Source organism: Hemiscyllium ocellatum, chromosome 9, assembly GCF_020745735.1.
Source record: "Hemiscyllium ocellatum isolate sHemOce1 chromosome 9, sHemOce1.pat.X.cur, whole genome shotgun sequence".
Classification (NCBI taxonomy): Eukaryota; Metazoa; Chordata; class Chondrichthyes; order Orectolobiformes; family Hemiscylliidae; genus Hemiscyllium; species Hemiscyllium ocellatum.
In genome coordinates this window covers 66,116,229-66,122,775 of record NC_083409.1, presented here as the reverse complement: position 1 = coordinate 66,122,775, position 6,547 = coordinate 66,116,229, and positions in this window count along the sequence as shown.

Below are 6,547 nucleotides of genomic sequence, written 5' to 3'. Positions count from 1 at the left end.
GAATATTGCAGGAGGTAAGGGAAGAGATTTCGTGGGCTTTGTCAGGGATCTTTGTATCCTCTTTAGCCACAGACAAGGTCCCAGAGGACTGGCAAATAGCCAATCTTGTTCCTGTGTTTAAGAAGAACAACAAGAATAATCCAGGAAATTATAGGCCAGTGAACCTTGCATCAGAAGTCGGAAAATTATTGGAGAAGTTTCCGATGGGCATTTAGAAAATAATGGGTAAAAACAATGATTGCAGATGCTGGAAACCAGAGTCTAGATTAGAGTGGTGCTGGAAAAGCACAGCAGTTCAGGAAGCATCCGAGGAGCAGGAAAATCGACGTTTCTGGCAATAGCCCTTCATCAGGAATACAGCCTGTATTCCTGATGAGGGGTTTTTGCCTGAAACATCGATTTTACTGCTCCTCGGATGCTTCCTGAACTGCTGCGCTTTTCCAGCACCACTCTAATCTAGACATTTAGAAAATAATGGACTTATTAAGGATAGTCAGAATGACTTTGAATGGGGAAGATCATGTCATAGATTTGTTTGAGTATTTTGAGGAAGACAATTGAGGGTACGGCACAGATTTTAGTAAAGAATTTGATAAGGCCTCTCATGATAGACTGCCGCAGAAGATAACTAGGTGAAAGTGAGGACTGCAGATGCTGGAGATCAGAGTCGAAAGTGTGGTACTGGAAAAGCACAGCAATCCCAGTCCCAAGCCTCCAACTCGGAATCGCCCTCTTGACCCATCCATCGTCTTTCCCATCTATCTGCTCCACCCTCCTCTCTGGGCTATCACTTTCCCATGTATGGATGGGGTTGATAGTCAGAGTCTTTTTCCTAGGGTGAAAAGGTCAAATACTTGGGGGCATAGGTTTAAGATGAGGGGACAAACTTAAAGAAAATATGCAAAACAGGCTTTTTTAATACAAAAGATGGTAGGTGTCTGCATTTATGAGGCATTTAGACAAATAGGTGAACTGGCTGAGAAGAGGGCCATAAAGACCACGTGCAGTCAAATGTGATTAGTTTGGAATGACATCATGGTGGGCTGAAGAGCCTGTTCTTATGCTGTACTGTTCTATGTTCTTTACCATGCAGTACTACTTTAACATCAGGGCCACAGCATGTGCAATATCTAACCCAAAAAACACATTGTGAAGGAAATGGTGGTGTGCCACTCAAAGTATGAGACAGCTTTGTGGGGCGAGGGTAGACTTCCTGTCAATCAGGAGGTATCATCACAATCTTCTGTTTTCACAGCAGGGGACTAGCTGCTGTCACACTGGTGCTTGCTCCTTTGTGAGTGCAAGGATCTATGTTTGGGGATTGGGCCTTGGTCAGTTCTCGAGGTACAGTGAAAGCATTTCAGGTTTTATACATAGTCAGACAAGGTGCTGTGGAAACATCTGGAGGGTGGAGTTAATGACATTTTTTGAGGCTTCTGAAAGGACACTTGCAGTAATCAGTCCTCCACTGATTAAGCAATGCGACCCATCTGCCTTCAATGCTCACATCATCTAGACATCAATAATTGTCACAGAATGAAGAAACCAAGCAATCATGAGCATTAAATTGCCCACTGATTATTTCCATGTAATTTAAGCTCAACAAGTGTTCACGTATCCAGGTATTAGAAACAGAACCTGAAGTTTCTGTTTGTCAGTGACGTTTCATGGTAAGTACAGAACACCATGCATCACAGTGACAAGAATTTTGCACTGAAAAGTAGGTATACAAGGATATTGAAGGAAGGCAGTTTATGGTGCATGGTATGTTGCCAGCAGAAGTCCATTCTCAATGGAACATAGAAAAACTGGTTATCCACAATGGATAAGGTCACCTTTCTTGGAGTTCCATATTGAGATATTACAATGATCTCTTTGGGAAGTCTCCATGCCACAGTGCGTGAGGGCATAACATCCAGCTTTATTCAGGCTGTTACTGATACCATTTTTGCCAAAGCAGGCCTCTTCATTACCTTCCTCCTTGGCAATTACAGTCAAGCAGCTTAGACAACTCGATTCACCACTGGATGCAGGGTACTATTAATTATACTTGTGTTGCTTTGACACCAACTTTTAGCATTATAGTATTCAACTAATCTGGGTCAGCCCCAGATATCCTGTGACTTAAAATAACTTTTAGGTACTTCAGAATTGACAAGTCAATTTTCCAAGGTCCTTGGGCCATACAGGGATGGGAACTGGGAAACATGGACAATCTTGTCCAAACATGGTTCATTACCTCTTTACAGAACCCTCAGACTGACACAGAATGAACATATAATGCCACTCAAGCTTCCACCAGGGCTATAGTGAAACACTTCATAGGTCTCCTTAAGATGAGATTTTGATCCGTGGACTTTATTTTGGAGGTGGTGACGGTGGGGTGTGGGGGTGGGTTGGGGTTGGGTGGGGTGGGGGGTGCGCTCTGCACTACAGCCCAGAATCAGTGTGCCATATCATTGTGGCATGTTGTACCCTTTACAACTGGGACTAGCAAAACACAAATATTCTGGATTCAGCTGAAAGGACTATCTAAAGGAATCTTCAGAGGATGAAGGGAGGCAAATGATCAGGAGTTTTACCAGGAGTGCCATCCACAAGAGATGGACAGAGAAATATATTGCAGAGAGAGAGGTCAGAGCCAACCTTCTACCTATCTATTCCCAGGATGACTGAGCTGGAGTCAGATTCATTTGAATCTATTGCTTATTCACCAGACAGCTCCCTGTTTCATGCAAAGGGCATTTAGATCTTGACAGTTGGGAGTTCTACACCTTTTGTGTTTATAAATTTTTATCAGACCATAAGACATAGGCACAGAAAATAGGCCATTCAGCTCATACTGTCTGCTCTGCCATTCAATCGTGGCTGATAAGTTTCTCAACCCCATTCTCTCACTTTCTCACCATAACCCTTTATCCCCTTGGCAATCAAGAACCTATCTATCTCTGTCTTAAATAAACTCAATAATCTGGCCTCCACAGCCTTCTGTGGCAGTGAATTCCATAGATTCACCTTGCTCTGGCTTAAAAAGTTTCCACTCAATAGCCATATTAGGCTGCAAACGATTTCTCCAGATGTTACCACATTAAACATGACTTGGAGGTGCCGGTGTTGGACAAAGTTAAAAATCACACAACACCAGGTTATAGTCCAACAGGTTTATTTGGAAGCACTAGCCTTTGAAGTGCTGCTTCTTCCACCTGATGAAAGAGCAACGCTTTGAAAGCTAGTGCTTCCAAATAAACCTGTTGGACTATAACCTGGTGTTGTGTGATCCTTAATATTAAACAAGCTAAGCATAACCTGCCCCCTACATTACTTTTATGATAAAGGTAGCATCAAGATAGTGTATGTTCACTATCGTTAGGTAGCTCTGAAGCCAAACATGAGGCTTATGCCCAAAACGTCAATTTTCCTGCTCCTTTGATGCTGCCTGACCTGCTACACTTATCCAGCAAAACATTTGTAAGCTCCTCCATGAGGGTAGGACACCTGAGTGATGTGAAATGCAGTCTCTTGTAAAACAAAGCCTGACTCAAATCCAGTGGAAGCTCTTTTCGACCCTTTCCTCTATTCTATACTGTTCAATAGTTCAGACAATTACATTTTAGAGTCTTAGAAATGTACAGCATGGAACCTGACCCATTGGTCCAAAGTGCCCATGCCGAGCAAATATCCTAAATTAATCTAGTGACATTTGCCAGCATTTCTAAACCTTTCCTATTTCTATAACCATCCAGATGCCTTTTAAATGTCGTAATTGTACTAGCATCCTCCACTTCCTCTGGCAGCTCATTCCAGACAGGCACAAACCTTAGCATGAAAAAGTTATCCTTTCGGTCCCTTTTAAATATTTCCCTTCACCTTAAACCTATGCCCTCTAGTTTTGGACTCCCCTACCCTGCGGTAAAGACCTTGATTAGTCATGCTATCTATGCCCCTTGTGATTTTACAAATAAGGTTACTCCTCAGCCTCTGATGCTCCAGGCAAAACAGCCCCAGCCTATTCAGCCTCTGCCTATAGCTCAAACCCTCTGACCCTGGCAACGTCCTTGTAAATCTTTTCTGAGCCCTTTCAAGTTTCACAACATCTTTCCTACAGCAGAGCGACCGGAACTCAATGCAGTAATCCAAAAGTGGCCTGACCAACATCTGTACAGCTACAACATGACCTCCCAACTCCAATATTCAATGCACTGACCAATAAAGGCAACTTCATGTATAGCTGAGGCAGTCCTTGGAGCTTGGCTCTTCTATTCACCCCATTGTCATACTGTGGCAGGCAGATGAGTGAAGAGTCACAAATACCAACCCTTTTGGACAATCATTTTTGCATTGTGTCAATGTTAGTGTATGAATGCTAAATGCATGCAAATACATTCCTCTTTATTTCAATCAAAGAATAACTTTAATTATAATGCGTTAATGTATCATTTAAATAACTACAAAAATATGTCATGTAAAGGTATTAAATGTGCATAAACATTCTTTTGGTTATTAATTGTGCTTGCCTTATTAACTCCAGTCTATAACTTATTTACTGCATGCAAAGACCCTTTGATCCATGCTTTAGACACATGTATATGCAAGTTACCCCCAGTTTATTTGTTCCAAGACAGGAGTAAAATATTACTATATTTCCTGTTGATAATTTGCTTATCAGATGGTGTCAGGTGGATCTATAGGTTACCTCAATTTGAATTTTTAAAAAAGAATTGTACTTTCTCTTTACAAATATTGACAGACCTACAATAAGTTTCCACTAATTTCAATAGCTATTTTCAATAACTATGAAGTACAATTTTTCTACTATATTTTCAGAATTAATTTACTTGTACTAATTCATATTCTCACAACTACATATATTTGCACATTATCTTGCAAAACTGAATCTGATGCTCCTTTGAACCCAGCAGAAAGAAATGACAACACAACAAGACAAATGGGAAATCCTCAACACCCAGAGTATGGAGAATTCCAACCTCCTACATGAAAATGAACACAAATAGTAGAAATAAAAATGGAAACCACATCAACTTGGCATTAAGTTTAAACAGGAAAGATTCTTTATTTCCATTTCCCAACTAATACTGTTACCCATTCCTTCCAAGAAATGCAAAAGCTGTTTGGACAGAAGTGACATTTTTTTATAGAAAATCTCTGATCAAAACCTGCCATTGGCTGAACATGATTTATCTTGCCGATTGGTAAATTCCAAGCTACACATTTCACAAACAGAGCAATAAAACACTGCTGTGCGTTAAAACATAAAGCTCTGGAATCCTGGTAATAAACACAATCTGGAAATGGAATCAATCCGGTATGCTCTCTGACGGTTTGATGTGTGCCTAAGCTGAGATGTAGGCTGAACTGTCTTCCTGCCTGATTTGGCCTTCAACATTCTTGCACTGGCTTAGCAACAACCAATGTAACTGGAAATCTGCCAGATGCGAACTTCTCATCAACCAGTTCAGGATTTCCTTTCTTATCAGTGAAATGTTCATGCATAACACAAAAATGAATTCGCCGGATAATTCTGGTGTTTGCATATCTCTCAATACTCTTGGATGTTTATAATACTTGCAGTGAAAGTTTATGTCAATCCAAAGAACATAATGTTATCCCGTTTCCTATCAAATATCTGGTAACTTTTTTTAACCAGAGTCTTTATTGCTAGGTTATTAGGCCATTCATGGTGCCACAAATAGAAAGCAAACTTGAGTTTGTCCAGTTAATATAACTGATTGTCAATTCAGTCCCATAGCTGATTCCAGCCTTGTGAATCTTGGATGGGTTTGAGTTCAAGTCAATCATGTGTACTTTCTGGTTTAGATGCCCGTGACAAACACTTTGGGTAATTTTAAGTCACAACTCCTATTACTGCCAATGGAGTTGACACAAGGCAAGTCTAGCAAGAAGGAAAGCCCTGATTATTAAAATAAAAAATGTATAAAGTGAAAGGAGCAAAGAAGCAGGATAAACTGGGACCATTCCTCTGTTTATAGGTGACACTTTTGTTTATCTCCATCCGTTTAAAGTAGTGATTTTCAAAACTGTTGTTTCTACCACTGTGGAAAGTCAAGCAATCCTGAGAACTACCTACCAGTCAGATCCTGCTGTGGGAAAAAATAACATTAAAATTACTGGAAAGATATTATTTCTGTTTGTGAGGAGATGTTAGTGAAGAGATGTGTATTTTAAACTGGGGAGCCTCAGTCTCACATTCAGCTTCGCTTTCGGCTGGTTCCTTCTCTTTGTTCTCAGTCTCACAAGCGCTGAAAAATCCAATCTTGCCATTGTGAGTTGTATTAGTAACAAATCTTGCTTATAAAGTTACATTTGTGACACTTTTGCTTATGACAAAGCATGCTACATACAAGTAGCTGGTCTGGTTATGTGATATTATCTAAGAGATGATGAGGGTCTGGTCTGGGCCATGATGTTGCACATTATATTCAATTCGATCCAGCCCAGAGATCACATGGAGGATTCTCTTAGATATTCATCTGTCTCAAATTGAACAAAATAATTGAATCAACTATTC